This window comes from Ambystoma mexicanum, chromosome 6p, assembly GCF_040938575.1.
Source record: "Ambystoma mexicanum isolate Mex_15411 chromosome 6p, UKY_AmexF1_1, whole genome shotgun sequence".
NCBI lineage: Eukaryota > Metazoa > Chordata > Amphibia > Caudata > Ambystomatidae > Ambystoma > Ambystoma mexicanum.
Window position 1 is genome coordinate 340283839 of NC_090935.1, and position 17679 is coordinate 340301517.

Sequence of the window (17679 nt, forward strand, 5' to 3'; positions counted from 1 at the left end):
CGAACTGCGCCTTGCTGTGCCGGCACTGCCTGAGGCTGCAGGACTGCATTCCCCCTCTGATCTGCTGGCCCAGGAACAGGATCAGATGTCGCGGAGTGTGACCCTGCATCCGTAACCACCAAAGGCGTAGCTGCCAACACTGACATCCCCATTGAGGGTTCTGACCCTGGTGCAGGTGGGTGGGACAGAACAGAATCCCTCCCTGGAACACTCACCTGCGACGGCACGTAGGTCTCATCCGAATCAACACCTGAGTACAGCTCGGGGGAGGTGCAGCCAGAGACACCCCTTGAGAGCACGACCTGCAGCAGTTGTGGGTTCTCACCCACCACCACACCACGTCCCTCACTGGTGGTTGGTCGGCCCTCGGACCCCTCCTGGGTCTGCACCATCTCCACAACCCCAGCAGTATCAGGTGCGTCTTCCCCTGCAAAGACATAAAAACAAAGAAATGGAAACAGGCATTAGCACCATGGCACACAATGAGGGCTGAGAAGCAAGAGAACCAGTACTTGATTGACACATGTCCCACATGACTAAAACCCTCCCATGCATGCACCCTCACTGCATATGAAGGGCAGGCAAATGGCACACACTGATGACACCAAGATGGAAGATGAACACATTTTCTGCATGCTGCCTGGCAGTGGCATCACACATTGGCCTGTGATTGCCAGGTGAAACACACATGCCATCACACAGATGGCATGTACCATTGCTATTGAGTGAAGATGGAGAGGAGGGCAGCACCTATTCATTCAGTCCAGTTCCCTCATGTAATAGCTTTTCTAATTCAAACAGGTCAGATTTTTCACCTGGAGCTGCCAGTCCGAAATGGTCCAATTGCACAGGGACATGTGTGAACAAATGATATCCTGGTAACAAAGTCACTCCACTTTACCATAGCCATGTCAGACATGTGACTAGAGGACTGCGACATGCCTAGTAAAAGTGGTGGAATGCAAACAATCTGACTGAATGAACAGTGAAAAATAAGCAACAATGTTGTGGCAAGGTGACACTTCAAGGGCAACTGGCGTGCAGTTGGGCTAGATGTCTACTGTTGGCAGAAGGGATACTGCTATGGCCAAATGCAGCTGCGCAGGATGTATTGCATGAAGCACATGGCTGACCCATACGACTCAGGCGCACACACTCTCACCTGGCACACAAACAGAAGCCCTCACACACACCATGCACATGGATGACACACACATGCATGTGCACTCACCGGACAATGCCTCGTAATCAGGCAGATCTCCCACGCCTTGGATCTGTTCCTCCCTGACGTAGGTCCCAGCGACTGACTCATGTGGAGTGAGTTCCATGTCTACTACTGGAGACCCACCTCCAGTCACTAGAGTTGCGGCATGACTTGAGGCCAGCTTACTCTTTGCCCTGCGCTTTAGGTGATTCCAGCGCTTATAGCAATCATTGGCTGTGCGCCTCACGATTCCAAGGGCACTTACGATGTCCGCAACGGTCTGCCAGTGTGCCTGGCGTTGTGCAGGTGTGGTCTTGGATCCTGCAACAATGACCATCTCGTTGTCATGTGCGGAAACATACTCGACAAGTGCATTCAGTTCGTCATCCGTGAAGCTGGGCTTCCTCGACGGGCCGGACTGTGTAGCCGTGTCTGGGGCATCAGCCTGTGCCGGACGAGCACTCTTCCTCTTCCGGTTGGAAGGTGGTGGTGATCCTGAGTGTCCTGCGCCGCTCTGGACACTAGGGGCAGGAGCCCTGGTGGACTCTGTATCAGGAGTGTGGGATTGCACACTCAGCATGGGAGTTGGTGCAGGCATTGGCTCAAGTGTGATGGTGTCAGGGGGAATATCAGCAGGATGGACTAGGACCGACACTGTCCTGGCTGGGTGTGTGAGGGCTGGGGTGGATGGAGCCGCATCTACCCCTGCAGCCTCTCCGCCCTGCCTACTTGGGGCAGCAGATGACCTTGCTGCCCCAGATGCACGTGGCATGGTGACATCAACGTGCACCAGCGCACGTGTCATAGGCCTGCTGACCTGGAAGTCAGCCATGGAGTCAGCCAGGTCTGGTGCCACAATGGGCTGGTCCAACAAGGGCTGAGCATGGATGGTGTCAGCCACATCAGCCTCAACGGGGGGGGGGTTAATTATGGGTGCCCTTGACTGGTCCTCCACACATGGGGGGACAGGCTCACCCTGCAAGTAACGACCACGTCCCCTACCGGATCCACCACGGCCACCACTTATGGCTCTTCCACCTTTGCCACCATTACGGAATCCTCGCCTCCCAGCCATGGCACTGATGTAAATGTGCGTATGGGAGTGGCTGTAAACTATTGTCCTGGGCAATTGGGGGTCAAAGGGGTTGGGTACCAGATGGTAATTGTACCCTAGTGCTCTTGCAAGGCTGAATGTAACCCTTGGGGAAAGATGACGGGTCACGCTACGCACAGGAGCCCCAAAAAAGGGAGATGACGTGCAGACAACCCCTCCTAGACCACGTGTGCAGAAAGAAAAAGCTGCACTACGCTGTGGCACCCAGTAACACAAGAATGAACGTATGCGTGTCACACGCAGCCTAGAATGACCTCTGAAGGGGTAGGCTACACACGGGGCAAGCACAGATGTTAGATACTTGCGTGACTCACCGTCTGCCAGGAAAAAAAGAGCGTGAAAAAGGAGCGTGTTTGGTTGGCAACACCCCCGCCAAAAGAAGATTTGTACGCTGTCTGAGGAGACAGGACAACAGTAGATGGGAACACTGTTTGAGGGAACAGGCCCAGGTAAACCAGTAAAAGAGAAAAAAGAGAAAAAGTTGTCAGAGGTAACAGGGAATACGAACTTGAAACGCCGTGAAGTAAATCGCATGTGAAACGACAAGAAGTACAGAATTCACCCACTCGCTCTCCACGAAAAGCATACAGGCCCACACGTCCAGCGTCACTTACGCGGCGTGTACGCGCTAGGGCCATTTCCACCAATTACACGCTTTGTCACTTCGGCGTGTAGGGCCATTTCCACCAATTACACGCTTTGTCACTGCCGCGTGTACACGCTAGGCCCATTCCCACCAATTACACGCGATGACACTCTGACGTGCTGTCCAATTACACGCAATGACACTCTGACATGCAGTCTTTCCACGTGTGCTTTGTCATCACGTGCTGTGTGGGAAACACCCGTGCGGGTCACGTCACAGACGCGCTTACGCGCTGAGGGCTTTTGGTCCAATAGAATCACGTATGCGTGCTGACGCGCTTACGCGCTAAGGGCCTTTCCTCGAATTTCACGCTGACGTGCAGACTTTTCACGTGCCAAATCACTCCGTATCAAGCTGGCCACGCGTATGCACACGGAAGACCACGCTCCTGCCCAGAAGGCCGAACTACTGCCCCCCAGAGCCCCGAGCACGCTCCCACCTGCCATCTGCTGCTGCCTGACTGCCTGCTGCCCATGTGCACTGCCATTTGCTGCCTGCACATCAGCCAGGGGTGCTGTTGCTGTGACCACCCCTGCTGGAACCGAAGACTCCCGACTGGGATTCCATTGCTCAACAGCCCAGCCCCAGGACTCAGTTGCCCACCACTCCTGCCTCTGGGGTTGTCATGTCGGGGCAAACACCATATGTGACCACTGACAACCCCCGGCCAGAGAGGCAGAGGGGCACCAGCTTCAGTGCCACCGAAGTTGGTGTCCTGGTGGAGCAAGTCCTGGGGCAGTATGATGCCCTCTTCGGAAGTTCCCGCGCCGACAAGGAAGGAAGGACTCGGATCTGGACTGACATCGTGACTGCCATCAACGCAGAGGGGGTGGCTGTCCGCGACTTACAACATGTCAGGAAGCGCTGGGAGGACTTCAGGTCCAGGACCCTGGACAAGGCCCGGCGCCTCTTGAAGGCAGCGGATGCCAAGGGGCGCCGGGGCCACTTGTCGGAAGAACAGATGAGGGTCCTGGAATGCATATCCCCAGCGCTCCATGTCCAGGTCCTGGAGAAGCAGACCCGTCTGGAGTCGAGCGGTGAGTGTACATGCATCCTGATTGTGAGCAGTGCGTGTGGTGATTATTCGGTAGTGTGCAGGTTGCACATCTGTTTGTATGGGGTCGAGTATGGGTGGGGGTGTACAGGGCCGTGGGGCTGACACATGCGAGGGCTGTAATGTGTGAGACATGGATGGTGCTTGTGTGTGTAGGCTTGCATGCCAAATGCAGTTGTGCGTGCACACATGTTTGGATGAATGTGTATGTAAGTAGACATGTCCGTGATGTCACGCATGTATGTTGTTTTCGGCTGCATGTATGAGCACTGTGTACATGTGCATGTGTGTGTATTTGACAAGGGTGCAACAGTGATGCAACATGGATGCATGTGACAGCGGTATGTGGAAGCCTGATTGGCAGATGTGACATGGATGCCCGTCTGAACAGTGCGACACTTGGCAGAGGTGTACACATGCATGCAAGTGTGGTGGTGTGTGTACATGTGTGGTGCACTTCCTGTGTTGCATGTGATGTCTGGCTCACCTTTGGCTGCTCATGCTGTTGTATGTGTATGGATGGTGGTGGCAGTTGTGATATGGCTGTGGTATGGCTCATGTGTGCGAGTTGTAATGACATGTGTGTTGGGGATTGTGATGACATGTCTGAGGTTTGCCAATGCCACTCATGTGCAACTGTCATGTGTGTATGTGTCCATTGTACAGTGCCCTGATGCCTGTGTTTTGTTTCTCCCTGTCTGCAGCGTCAACTGATGAAGAGGGCGGAGAAGGTGCTGTGGAGCACAGCGGCGGGGATCCCACCGCCAGCCGGAGACGCAAGGCCCGGCTCCCCTCCCGTGTTGTCATCTCGTCGGGGAGTGAGGAGTCCGGTGCCGCGTCCCAGGCCGCAGCTGCCGGGGGGAGGTCCAAGAGGCGGAGGTTGGAGTTGGACTCCTCGGCAGCAGAAGGGGCAGCTGGGACCCCACAGGGCCCAACAGGGGGAGATGGCACGGAGTCATCCAGGTTGGTGGGGGGTTTGGTGGAGGAGGAGGCCGTGCAAGCACCAGAGACGGGGTCTGGAGGTGGGGATCCCACTGGTGCTAGTGGTGCAGTACAGGACCAGGGACAGGAGGCAGCACAGGCCGCCGCGGAGGTGCCTGTGTGCAATCCTGTCCCCGATCCTGTCCCTGCATCATCTTGCACCAGCAGGGATGCCTACGTCCAGACCCGTTTTCAGGCAGGGGATGAGCTGACGTCAACTGGCCTTCCTCTGCCTGCGGACGTGGCTATCCAGGTCCGGGTTGAGCCTGTCCTGGCTGGTGTGGCGTTGCGTCAACGGGCCATGCGAGGTGACCTGCAGTCTTTTCATGGAGAGACTGCACGTCATCTCGAATGGCTCATTGACCACGTTAGCCTGCTGGGACAGGTCACCCAGACCGTATTCCTCCGTCTGATGGGGCTTGCTCCGACCCCCTCCTCAACTGGACCCCCTACGCGCCAGTCATCCTCTGTGCCATCTTCCCACCCATCAGTCACCTGGGTGCCCTGTGGAGCTGCCTCTGACGGTGCGGCCAGGCTGGTGGAGGAGGCATCCCTGCCACAGTCGGGAGTCGGAGGTCCAGCAGGGGTGGCCACATCAACAACTGCACCCCAGCTGGCGGAGGATGTGCAGGCAGCAGGAGGCAGTGCACGGGCAGAGGCAGAGCAGCAGCAGCAACATGGTGGGAGCCATGAAGGCTCGGGGCCTTCGACATCGGAGGGGCAGGCATCGGCCGGAGGGCAGGAGGACCCAGGACAGAGAGTGTCTTCCGTGTGGCAGCGGTTGGGCCACGCCATAGGTGCAGAGCGGTGGCGGGTGGAAGAGGCGCGGCTCACAATGGTCAGGGCAGAGAACTCCATGCGGAGGGCCCTGAGGCGGGCCGAGTGCCTTGAGGCAATCCGCAGGGGGTTGGAGGAGGACACGACATCGTCCCTGCGATCCCTCGGGGCCATGGAACAGGACCGCCTCCGGGACATCGAACAGGAGTTCGATGATGCCCTGGCCCGGAACACCACAGAGTGAGCCGCTGGACTTGCCCGCCGCCTTTGTATATAGTTCTTTAGTTTTAGGTTTCCTTTGTTTCTTATTATGATTTGGAGTCAACGGACACTGCTCCACTTTTTGTATATAGTTGCATTTTAGTTAGGGTTTTTTGCAGGTTTCCTTTGTTCAGTTGGGCTCATGGACCCTTGGATGTTTTGTACATAGTTCTCCATTGGATTGATTTCATTTTTGATGTGACTTTGGACAACATTTTTTTGGATTTGGATTTGTAGTTTTTATTTTTTTAGACGGACATGCAGCTTCTCTTTTTTTCTTTGCCATTGTAGTTGGAGGCAGTGCACGGGCAGAGGCAGAGCAGCAGCAGCAACATGGTGGGAGCCATGAAGGCTCGGGGCCTTCGACATCGGAGGGGCAGGCATCGGCCGGAGGACAGGAGGACCCAGGACAGAGAGTGTCTTCCGTGTGGCAGCGGTTGGGCCACGCCATAGGTGCGGAGCGGCGGCAGGCGGAAGAGGCGCGGCTCACAATGGTCATGGCGGAGAACTCCATGCGGAGGGCCCTGAGGCGGGCCAAGTGCCTCGAGGCAATCCGCAGGGGGTTGGAGGAGGACACGGCATCGTCCCTGCGGACCCTCGGGGCCATGGAACTGGACCGCCTCCGGGACATCGAACAGAAGTTCGATGATGCCCTGGCCCGGAACACCACAGAGTGAGCCGCTGGACCTGCCCGCTGCCTTTGTATATAGTTCTTTAGTTTTAGGTTTCCTTTGTTTGTTCTTATGATTTGGAGTCGACGGACACTGCTCCACTTTTTGTATATAGTTGCATTTTAGTTAGGGTTTTTTGTAGGTTTCCTTTGTTCAGTTGGGCTCATGGACCCTTGGAAGTTTTTTACATAGTTCTTGATTCGATAGATATTTTTTTACATTTGACTTTGGACGACATTTTTTTGGATTCGGATTTGCTGTTTTTTTTTTTTATACGGACATGCAGCTTATCTTTTCTCATTCCCATTGTAGTTTGTTTCATTTCTTTAGCCTTCTTTCTTTTTTTCAATACAATTTTGTTTTCATACTTCACTGTGTGGTATCATCTCATTGGTTTCATGCATGTCATGTTGGGTGTTTTCCCATTCAATTGCAACCATTGTGTGTGACAGACATGGGTTCATTAGCTTCATGAACATTGGGGGTGTAACATGTAATTTCCATTTCCATGTGGGTGAATGGGTTACTTGGTAGGGCTTTTTGGCTGTGGAGGCTGACCATAACGCACATGATTGGGGATTGTGAGGACCTGGTGGAGGGTGCCCCTGGATGCTGGGGGGTGGGGGTGCAGGGGGACATGAGTGGGGGCCTGGTGGTGCTGCCCCTGCACTGCTGGGGGGTGGGGGTGGTGGGAGACATGAGTGGGGGCCTGGTGGAGGGTGCCCCTGCACTGCTGGGGGTGGGGGTGGTGGGAGACATGAGTGGGGGCCTTGTGGGGGCTGCCCATGGTGGCTGGGGGGTGGGGGTGGTGGGAGACATGAGTGGGGGCCTGGTGGGGGCTGCCCATGGTGGCTGGGGGGTGGGGGTGGTGGGAGACATGAGTGGGGGCCTGGTGGAGGGTGCCCCTGCACTGCTGGGGGGTGGGGGTGGTGGTAGACATGAGTGGGGGCCTGGTGGAGGGTGCCCCTGCACTACTGGGGGGTGGGGGTGGTGGGAGACATGAGTGGGGGCCTGGTGGAGGGTGCCCCTGCACTGCTGGGGGGTGTGGGTGGTGGGAGACATGGGTGGGGTCCTGGTGGAGGGTGCCCCTGGATGGTGGGGGGTGGGGGTGGTGGGAGACATGAGTGGGGGCCTGGTGGAGGGTGCCCCTGCACTGCTGGGGGGTGGGGGGGGTGGGGGTGGTGGGAGACATGAGTGGGGGCCTGGTGGAGGGTGCCCCTGGTGGCTGGGGGCTGGGGGTGGTGGGAGACATGAGTGGGGGCCTGGTGGAGGGTGCCCCTGGTGGCTGGGGGGTGGGGGTGGTGGGAGACATGGGTGGGGGCCTGGTGGAGGGTGCCCATGGTGGCTGGGGGGTGGGGGTGGTGGGAGACATGAGTGGGGGCCTGGTGGGGGCTGCCCATGGTGGCTGGGGGGTGGGGGTGGCGGGAGACATGAGTGGGGGCCTGGTGGAGGGTGCCCCTGCACTGCTGGGGGGTGGGGGTGGTGGGAGACATGAGTGGGGGCCTGGTGGAGGGTGCCCCTGCACTGCTGGGGGTTGGGGGTGGTGGGGGACATGAGTGGGGGCCTGGTGGAGGGTGCCCCTGGTGGCTGGGGGGTGGGGGTGGTGGGAGACATGAGTGGGGGCCTGGTGGAGGGTGCCCCTGCACTGCTGGGGGGTGGGGGTGGTGGGAGACATGAGTGGGGGCCTGGTGGAGGGTGCCCCTGCACTGCTGGGGGGTGGGGGTGGTGGGAGACATGAGTGGGGGCCTGGTGGAGGGTGCCCCTGCACTGCTGGGGGGTGGGGGTGGTGGGAGACATGAGTGGGGGCCTGGTGGAGGGTGCCCCTGGTGGCTGGGGGGTGGGGGTGGTGGGAGACATGAGTGGGGGCCTGGTGAAGGGTGCCCCTGCACTGCTGGGGGGTGGGGGGGGTGGGAGACATGAGTGGGGGCCTGGTGGAGGCTGCCCCTGCACTGCTGTGGGGTGGTGGTGGTGGGAGACATGAGTGGGGGCCTGGTGGAGGGTGCCCCTGCACTGCTGGGGGGTGGGGGTGGTGGGAGACATGAGTGGGGGCCTGGTGGAGGGTGCCCCTGCACTGCTGGGGGGTGTGGGTGGTGGGAGACATGAGTGGGGGCCTGGTGGAGGGTGCCCCTGGATGGTGGGGGGTGGGGGTGGTGGGAGACATGAGTGGGGGCCTGGTGGAGGGTGCCCCTGCACTGCTGGGGGGTGGGGGTGGTGGGAGACATGAGTGGGGGCCTGGTGGAGGGTGCCCCTGGTGGCTGGGGGGTGGGGGTGGTGGGAGACATGAGTGGGGGCCTGGTGGAGGGTGCCCCTGGTGGCTGGGGGGTGGGGGTGGTGGGAGACATGGGTGGGGGCCTGGTGGAGGGTGCCCATGGTGGCTGGGGGGTGGGGGTGGTGGGAGACATGAGTGGGGGCCTGGTGGGGGCTGCCCATGGTGGCTGGGGGGTGGGGTTGGTGGGAGACATGAGTGGGGGCCTGGTGGAGGGTGCCCCTGCACTGCTGGGGGGTGGGGGTGGTGGGAGACATGAGTGGGGGCCTGGTGGAGGGTGCCCCTGCACTGCTGGGGGTTGGGGGTGGTGGGAGACATGAGTGGGGGCCTGGTGGAGGGTGCCCCTGGTGGCTGGGGGGTGGGGGTGGTGGGAGACATGAGTGGGGGCCTGGTGGAGGGTGCCCCTGCACTGCTGGGGGGTGGGGGTGGTGGGAGACATGAGTGGGGGCCTGGTGGAGGGTGCCCCTGCACTGCTGGGGGGTGGGGGTGGTAGGAGACATGAGTGGGGGCCTGGTGGAGGGTGCCCCTGCACTGCTGGGGGGTGGGGGTGGTGGGAGACATGAGTGGGGGCCTGGTGGAGGGTGCCCCTAGTGGCTGGGGGGTGGGGGTGGTGGGAGACATGAGTGGGGGCCTGGTGGAGGGTGCCCCTGCACTGCTGGGGGGCGGGGGTGGTGGGAGACATGAGTGGGGGCCTGGTGGAGGCTGCCCCTGCACTGCTGGGGGGTGGGGGTGGTGGGAGACATGAGTGGGGGCCTGGTGGAGGGTGTCCCTGGTGGCTGGGGGGTGGGGGTGGTGGGAGACATGAGTGGGGGCCTGGTGGAGGGTGCCCCTGCACTGCTGGGGGGTGGGGGTGGTGGGAGACATGAGTGGGGGCCTGGTGGAGGGTGCCCCTGGTGGCTGGGGGGTGGGGTGGTGGAAGACATGAGTGGGGGCCTGGTGGAGGGTGCCCCTGGTGGCTGGGGGGTGGGGGTGGTGGTAGACATGAGTGGGGGCCTGGTGGAGGCTGCCCCTGCACTGCTGGGGGGTGCGGGTGATAGGGGACATGAGTGGGGGCCTGGTGGGGGCTGCCCATGGTGGCTGGGGGGTGGGGGTGGTGGGAGACATGCATTGTTGATCAGTAGTGCAAGGTGACATGTGGGTTGGCTGGGGGGCATGCCCATGGTGGAAGGGCTGCCTGCGGGACATGAGCAGGGGTGCAGGGTAGTCCCCCGTGGTGTGGGCTGCCTGCAGGGGCCGTGGAGGTTGTGGAGCGTACACCTGGGAGGACCCACACGGCCAATTCACGTGTAGTACTCCCCAGAACCCCTGAAATACACATACCCTGCTGAAATCGCGTGTGGAACTTCCCACGCACCCCTGAAATACACGTACCCTGCTGAAATCGCGTGTGGAACTTCCCGCGCACCCCTGAAATACACATACCCTGCTGAAATTGCGTGTGGAACTTCCCGCGCACCCCTGAAATACACGTACCCTGCTCGCACTGGGCCAATCGCGTGTGGAACTTCCCGCGCACCCCTGAAATACACGTACCCTGCCGAAATCGCGTGTGGAACTTCCCGCGCACCCCTGGAATACACGTACCCTGCTCGCACTGGGCCAATCGCGTGTGGAACTTCCCACGCATCCCTGAAATACATGTACCCTGCTGAAATCGCGTGTGGAACTTCCCGCGCACCCCTGGAATACACATACCCTGCTGAAATCATGTGTGGAACTTCCCACGCACCCCTGAAATACACGTACCCTGCTGAAATCGCGTGTGGAACTTCCCGCGCACCCATGGAATACACGTACCCTGCTCGCACTGGGCCAATCGCGTGTGGAACTTCCCGTGCACCCCTGAAATACACGTACCCTGCCGAAATCGCGTGTGGAACTTCCCGCGCACCCATGGAATACACGTACCCTGCTCGCACTGGGCCAATCGCGTGTGGAACTTCCCGCGCACCCCTGAAATACACGTACCCTGCCGAAATCGCGTGTGAGACTTCCCGCGCACCCCGGTATACACGCACACGTATTTTTTGTCAGCGGATGTCCGTGTTTGTGGGTACCCCTTTGCACGTCATTTGTCCTGGAGGGCCACAGTATAGGACATTAATCATGGCTGTATATAGGTGCTATTTGTTGGCGCACCTTTTGGCACACATTTCTTCCAGACGCAGAGACGCTACCGCCTGCTTTCTTGTGGCGGTCGTGTTTGTGCCTGTGCGCTGGTTTGAGCGTGCGCTTTTTTGCCCTATTCTATTCCATGAATACGTGTTGTAGGCGAGCGTGTGGGCGTTCCGCGCACTTGTACCCTGTACTTCCCCCGTGACGCCCACGTTTTGGCAAGTTGTTCCCCATTCCGAGTGTTACGCCCCGTGTTCCGCCTACTTTTGTTGCGTGCGTCGCGCTATGTGCGATTTTCGCTGTGGCCTGTGCGATTTTTGCTATGACCTGGCGCACGCAGTTAGATGGCCTGTGCGCCAATGTGCGCCGCGCACTTTTTTATCGCACATCCGATGGTTTTCTCGCGCACGGCCTTCCATGAATCGATGTGCGCTGCTTTTCGTGCGATTTTTGCACTTGCACTGCGATTTTCGCTATTCCACTGCGATTCGCACGTTTTTGCCCACTTGCGCCGCGCTAATTATTCCATGAATCGTCCTGTAAATAGTTTAGAAAAATCAATCTGAAGCAATGCAGGCTCAGAAAAGATATTAAAATTATCCTTAAATTGCAGAGTAATGCTTAAACGTAACCTTGACGTGGACCAAGGACTAGTTAATGGAGCACTGGGTACAGTTGTTGGCTTTCAAACATACCCACGCGACAACAAAATTCAGTTTGTCAATATACTCTTTGACAAACTTTCAGAAGTAAAAAGGATAGGACGCTAAACAGCTAGATTCCTTCTCTTCAAAGATATGCATGTACGCAGAGAACAATTTTCTCCAACTCTAGCATACGCAGTCACAATTCATAAATCACAAGGTCTTACCCTAGACAAACCAATGATAGATATTGGTAACACAGTCTTTAAAGAAGGCATGAGCTACGTAGCACTATTACGCTTACGTACACTTGATGGTCTATTTCTAATCAACTTTGATGGAAGTAAAATAAACGCTGATATTCCTTGCATTTTAGAATACAATAGACTTCTCTCACTATACACCCCCCACCTAAACACATATTCTGTTCCACAAAAAGTAAAAGGTTATAAAAGAAAAATAAATCAAACAGAATTGCAACAGGATGTCACTGCAAATCCTCCAAAGAGAGTAAAAGAAACTAATACTTAATCAAGTACCACAAGCAAAAAAGAATCAATTAGGGAAAGTAAACCAGGTACTTCTTTAAAGAAGGAAGACAAACTCCAAAAAAAGCAGTTAGAAACAGAACTACCTGGACCATTTAAATTCCGAAATATAGTTGGTGTAAGTTGCTATGCAAATGTAGCAATGAATATTCTATTTCAATTACCACCAATTGTTGACAACATTTACTTACACAGTACAGACCCATTGTGTTTGCACATGTTAGTACTTCACAGAAATGCAGCAAACAATCCTGACAACACGTATAGTGTTTATGGAATAAGACAACAATTGGACTACTGTGCTGGAATGGTGAAATTCACTATAAACGCATAGGAAGATCCACAAGAATTTCTAATGTACTTACTACAAGTACTGGAAAACAAAAACATACCTATAAATGAAATCTTTCAGATTTCATACATGTGGAAACATACATGCACTCTCTGCAACAATGTGACACAAGAAGAAATCCCCAATGAACGCTTCATATATATATCAATACCAAATTGTGAATCCATTCCATTTCAGTGACTTGTACAAAATGCAAACCATGGTAGGTTATGCTCTCCTGCAATTCAGATAATCGCTCCACGTTAGTAATACAAACACATAGTAAATACATAATACTAATGCTTCTACGTTACAATGCAGATGGTACCAAAAACAACTGCAAGCTGACTGGATTCACACATGGTCAAATATCACTTGGTAAGAAAACCTTCACAACAATAGGTATAATCTACCACGCAGGTGCTACAACCAATTCAGGGCACTACACTGCATATATAAAAAAGAAATGTGGATGGTTTGAATGTAATGATAGTACCAATTCTCTAAAGCAGAGATTACCAGCAAATCTTACAAACGCTTATTTGATGTTCTTAAAACCAAAATTTGATGACTAAACTGTATTTAAACCCTAAGTAAACTTGTGTTAAAAAAATATAAACTGTTAGAATACTCCAAAAGCTATCTAACTGCTCAAAGATTCTACAACAACTAATCAGATAAATGAATACCACTAAATTAGATCAAAAAATACACAATTAGAATACGCCAATTGGTATCTAACTGTCCCAAAATTTAACAATATCCAAATAGATAAATCAATACCACTAAAATATATCAAAAAAATAGACAGTTAGAATACGCCAATTGGTATCTAACTGCTCCAAAATTTTATAATATCCAAACAAATAAATAATATGTTACTGCTCCAAAATAATTCAACAAGCCAAAGTATAAAGCATTAGCCAGAAACAACAAGTGAACACTGAAAACAAACAAACAAATAAACTTTAGCATAACAGAAAAAGGTTTTTTTTTAATCCAACATGGATTTTTTTTCTCCCACAGACCCAATGATTTTAGCAACAAATACAGAAACTGAGCAAATTGCACAGTACTCTGATTTGTAATCTACTAAAAATGAGGGTCCAAAAAATAAAAGTATGTTGATTATACAATGTAATAAGTCATTACAAAATACTAATACTAACATGCTATTTTCTTTTATCACAGAAATTAACAAGAAATACATGTAGTCCGGTTACTAGACCAAACAGTAAGTATACTATAATAAGGAGAACCATAGCAGCATATCACATCCATAGTTTCTAATAACTTTGTTCCTTATACATTTGTTTTTCACCCAAAGTTATAAGCAAATATGAATGTGATATGCTGCGGTGGTTGTTGCCAGGGCATAGAGTCTTGGGTGCATGTGCAAATGGCCAATGGCAAATGGCCATGCACCCAAGACTCTATGCCCTGGCAACAACCACCGCAGCATATCACATCCATAGAGTCAAACATTTCAACTATGGTCTATGGAAACCTTTAATGTCCGCGGACATTATGAGTGTTCTTAGAACACTTTCAACTTGCCAGCGAACAATACGGACAGCATTTTCAGGACACCCCCTACGAACATTTCAGAACAACGCGATAGTTCATAGAACACTTTCAACTTGACAACGAACAATACGAACAGCATCTTCAGGACACCCCCTAAGAACATTTCAGAACAACTCATGAGTTCTTAGAACACATTGAACTTGACAGAGAACAATACGGATAGCGTCCTCAGGGCACCCCCATTTTGTTTATTTGCGAACATTTCAGGACACCGCGAGTGTTCTTAAAACACATTCAACTTGCCAGCGAACAATACGGACTACGCCTTCAGGACACCCCCTACGAACATTCCAGGACACCGCAAGTGTTCTTAGAAACGTCTTCAGAACACCCCCATTTTGTTTATTTGCAAACATTTCAGGACGCCGCGAGTGTTCTTAGAACACATTCAACTTGACAGAGAACAATATGGACAGCGTCCTCAGGACACCCCCATTTTGTTTATTTGCGAACATTTCAGGACACAGCGAGTGTTCTTAGAAGCGTCTTCAGAACACCACCATCTTGTTTATTTGCGAACATTTCAGGACACCTCGAGTGTTCTTAGAACACATTCAACTTTACAAAGAACAATACGGACAGCGTCCTCAGGACACCCCCATTTTGTTTATTTACGAACATTTTAGGACACCGCAAGAGTTCTTAGAACACATTCAACTTGCCAGCCACAACCCCCCCATTCATATTTGCGAACATTTCAGGACACAACGAGTGTTCGACAACGTCTTCAGAACACCCCCATTTTGTGTATTTGCGAACATTTCAGGACACCACGAGTGTTCTTAGAACACATTCAACTTGACAGAGAACAATACAGACAGCGTCCTCAGGACACCCCCTATGAACATTCCCAGGCACCGCGAGTGTTCTTAGAAGCGTCTTCAGAACACCCCCATTTTGTTTATTTGTGAACATTTCAGTACACCGTGAGTGTTTTTAGAACACATTCAATGCGACAGAGAACAATACGGACATCGTCCTCAGAACATCCCCATTTTTTTTTATTTGCGAACATTTCAGGACACCGCGAGTGTTCTTAGAACACATTCAACTTGCCAGCCACAACCCCCCATTCATATTTGCGAACATTTCAGGACACAGCGAGTGTTCAACAACGTCTTTAGAACACCCCCATTTTGTGTATTTGCGAACATTTCAGGACACCGCGAGTGTTCTTAGAACACATTCAACTTGACAGAGAACAATACAGACAGCGTCCTCAGGACACCCCGTACGAACATTCCCCGGACACCGCGAGTGTTCTTAGAAGCGTCTTCAGAACACCCCCATTTTGTTTATTTGCAAACATTTCAGGACACCGCGAGTGTTTTTAGAACACATTCAACGTGACAGAGAACAATGCGGACAGCGTCCTCAGAACACCCCCATTTTGTTTATTTGCGAACATTTCAGGACACCGCAAGTGTTCTTAGAACACATTCAACTTGCCAGCCACAACCCCCCATTCATATTTGCGAACATTTCAGGACACAGCGAGTGTTCGACAACGTCTTCAGAACACCCCCATTTTGTGTATTTGCGAACATTTCAGGACACAGCGAGTGTTCTTAGAACACATTCAACTTGACAACGAACAATACAGACAGCGTCCTCAGGACACCCCCTACGAACATTCCCCGGACACCGCGAGTGTTCTTAGAAGCGTCTTCAGAACACCCCCATTTTGTTTATTTGCAAACATTTCAGGACACCGCGAGTGTTCTTAGAACACATTCAACATGACAGAGAACAATACGGACAGCGTCGTCAGGACACCCCCTACGAACATTCCCCGGTCACCGCGAGTGTTCTTAGAAGCGTCTTCAGAACACCCCCATTTTGTTTATTTGCGAACATTTCAGGACACCGCAAGTGTTCTTAGAACACATTCAACGTGACAGAGAACAATACGGACAGCGTCCTCAGAACACCCCCATTTTGTTTATTTGCGAACATTTCAGGACACTGCGAGTGTTCTTAGAACACATTCAACTTGCCAGCCACAACTCCCCATTCATATTTGCGAACATTTCAGGACACAGCGAGTGTTCAACAACGTCTTCAGAACACCCCCATTTTGTGTATTTGCGAACATTTCAGGACACCGCGAGTGTTCTTGGAACACATTCAACTTGACAGAGAACAATACAGACAGCGTCCTCAGGACACCCCCTACGAACATTCCCCGGACACCGGAAGTGTCCTTAGAAGCGTCTTCAGAACACCCCCATTTTGTTTATTTGCGAACATTTCAGGACACCGCGAGAGTTCTTAGAACACATTCAACGTGACAGAGAACAATACGGACAGCGTCCTCGTAACACCCACATTTTGTTTATTTGCGAACATTTCAGGACACCGCGAGAGTTCTTAGAACACATTCAACATGACAGAGAACAATACGGACAGCGTCCTCAGAACACCCACATTTTGTTTATTTGCGAACATTTCAGGACACCGCGAGTGTTCTTAGAACACATTCAACTTGCCAGCCACAACCCCCCATTCATAATTGCAAACATTTCAGGACACAGCGAGTGTTCGACAATGTCTTCAGAACACCTCCATTTTGTGTATTTGCGAACATTTCAGGACACCGCGAGTGTTCTTAGAACACATTCAACTTGACAACGAACAATACGGACAGCGTCCTCAGGACACCCCCTACGAACATTCCCCGGACACCGCGAGTGTTCTTAGAAGCATCTTCAGAACACCCCCATTTTGTTTATTTGCGAACATTTCAGGACACCGCGAGTGTTCTTAGAACACATTCAACTTGCCAGCCAATACCCCCATTCATATCTGCGAACATTTCAGGACACAGCGAGTGTTCGACAACATCTTCAGAACACCCCCATTTTGTGTATTTGCGAACATTTTAGGACACCGCGAGTGTTCTTAGAACACATTCAACTTGACAACGAACAATACGGACAGCCTCCTCAGGACACCCCCTACGAACATTCCCCGGACACCGCAAGTGTTCTTAGAAGCGTCTTCAGAACACCCCCATTTTGTTTATTTGCGAACATTTCAGGACACCGCGAGTGTTCTTAGTACACATTCAACGTGACAGAGAACAATACGGACAGCGTCCTCAGAACACTCCCATTTTGTGTATTTGCGAACATTCCAGGACACCGCGAGTGTTCTTAGAACACATTCAACTTGCCAGCCACAACCCCCATTCATATTTGCGAACATTTCAGGACACAGCGAGTGTTCGACAACGTCTTCAGAACATCCCCATTTTGTGTATTTGCGAACATTTCAGGACACTGCGAGTGTTCTTTGAACACATTCAACTTGACGACGAACAATACGGACAGCGTCCTCAGGACACTCCCTACGAACATTCCCCGGACACCGCGAGTGTTCTTAGAAGCGTCTTCAGAACACCCCCATTTTGTTTATTTGCGAACATTTCAGGACACTGCGAGTGTTCTTAGAACACATTCAACTTGCCAGCCACAACCC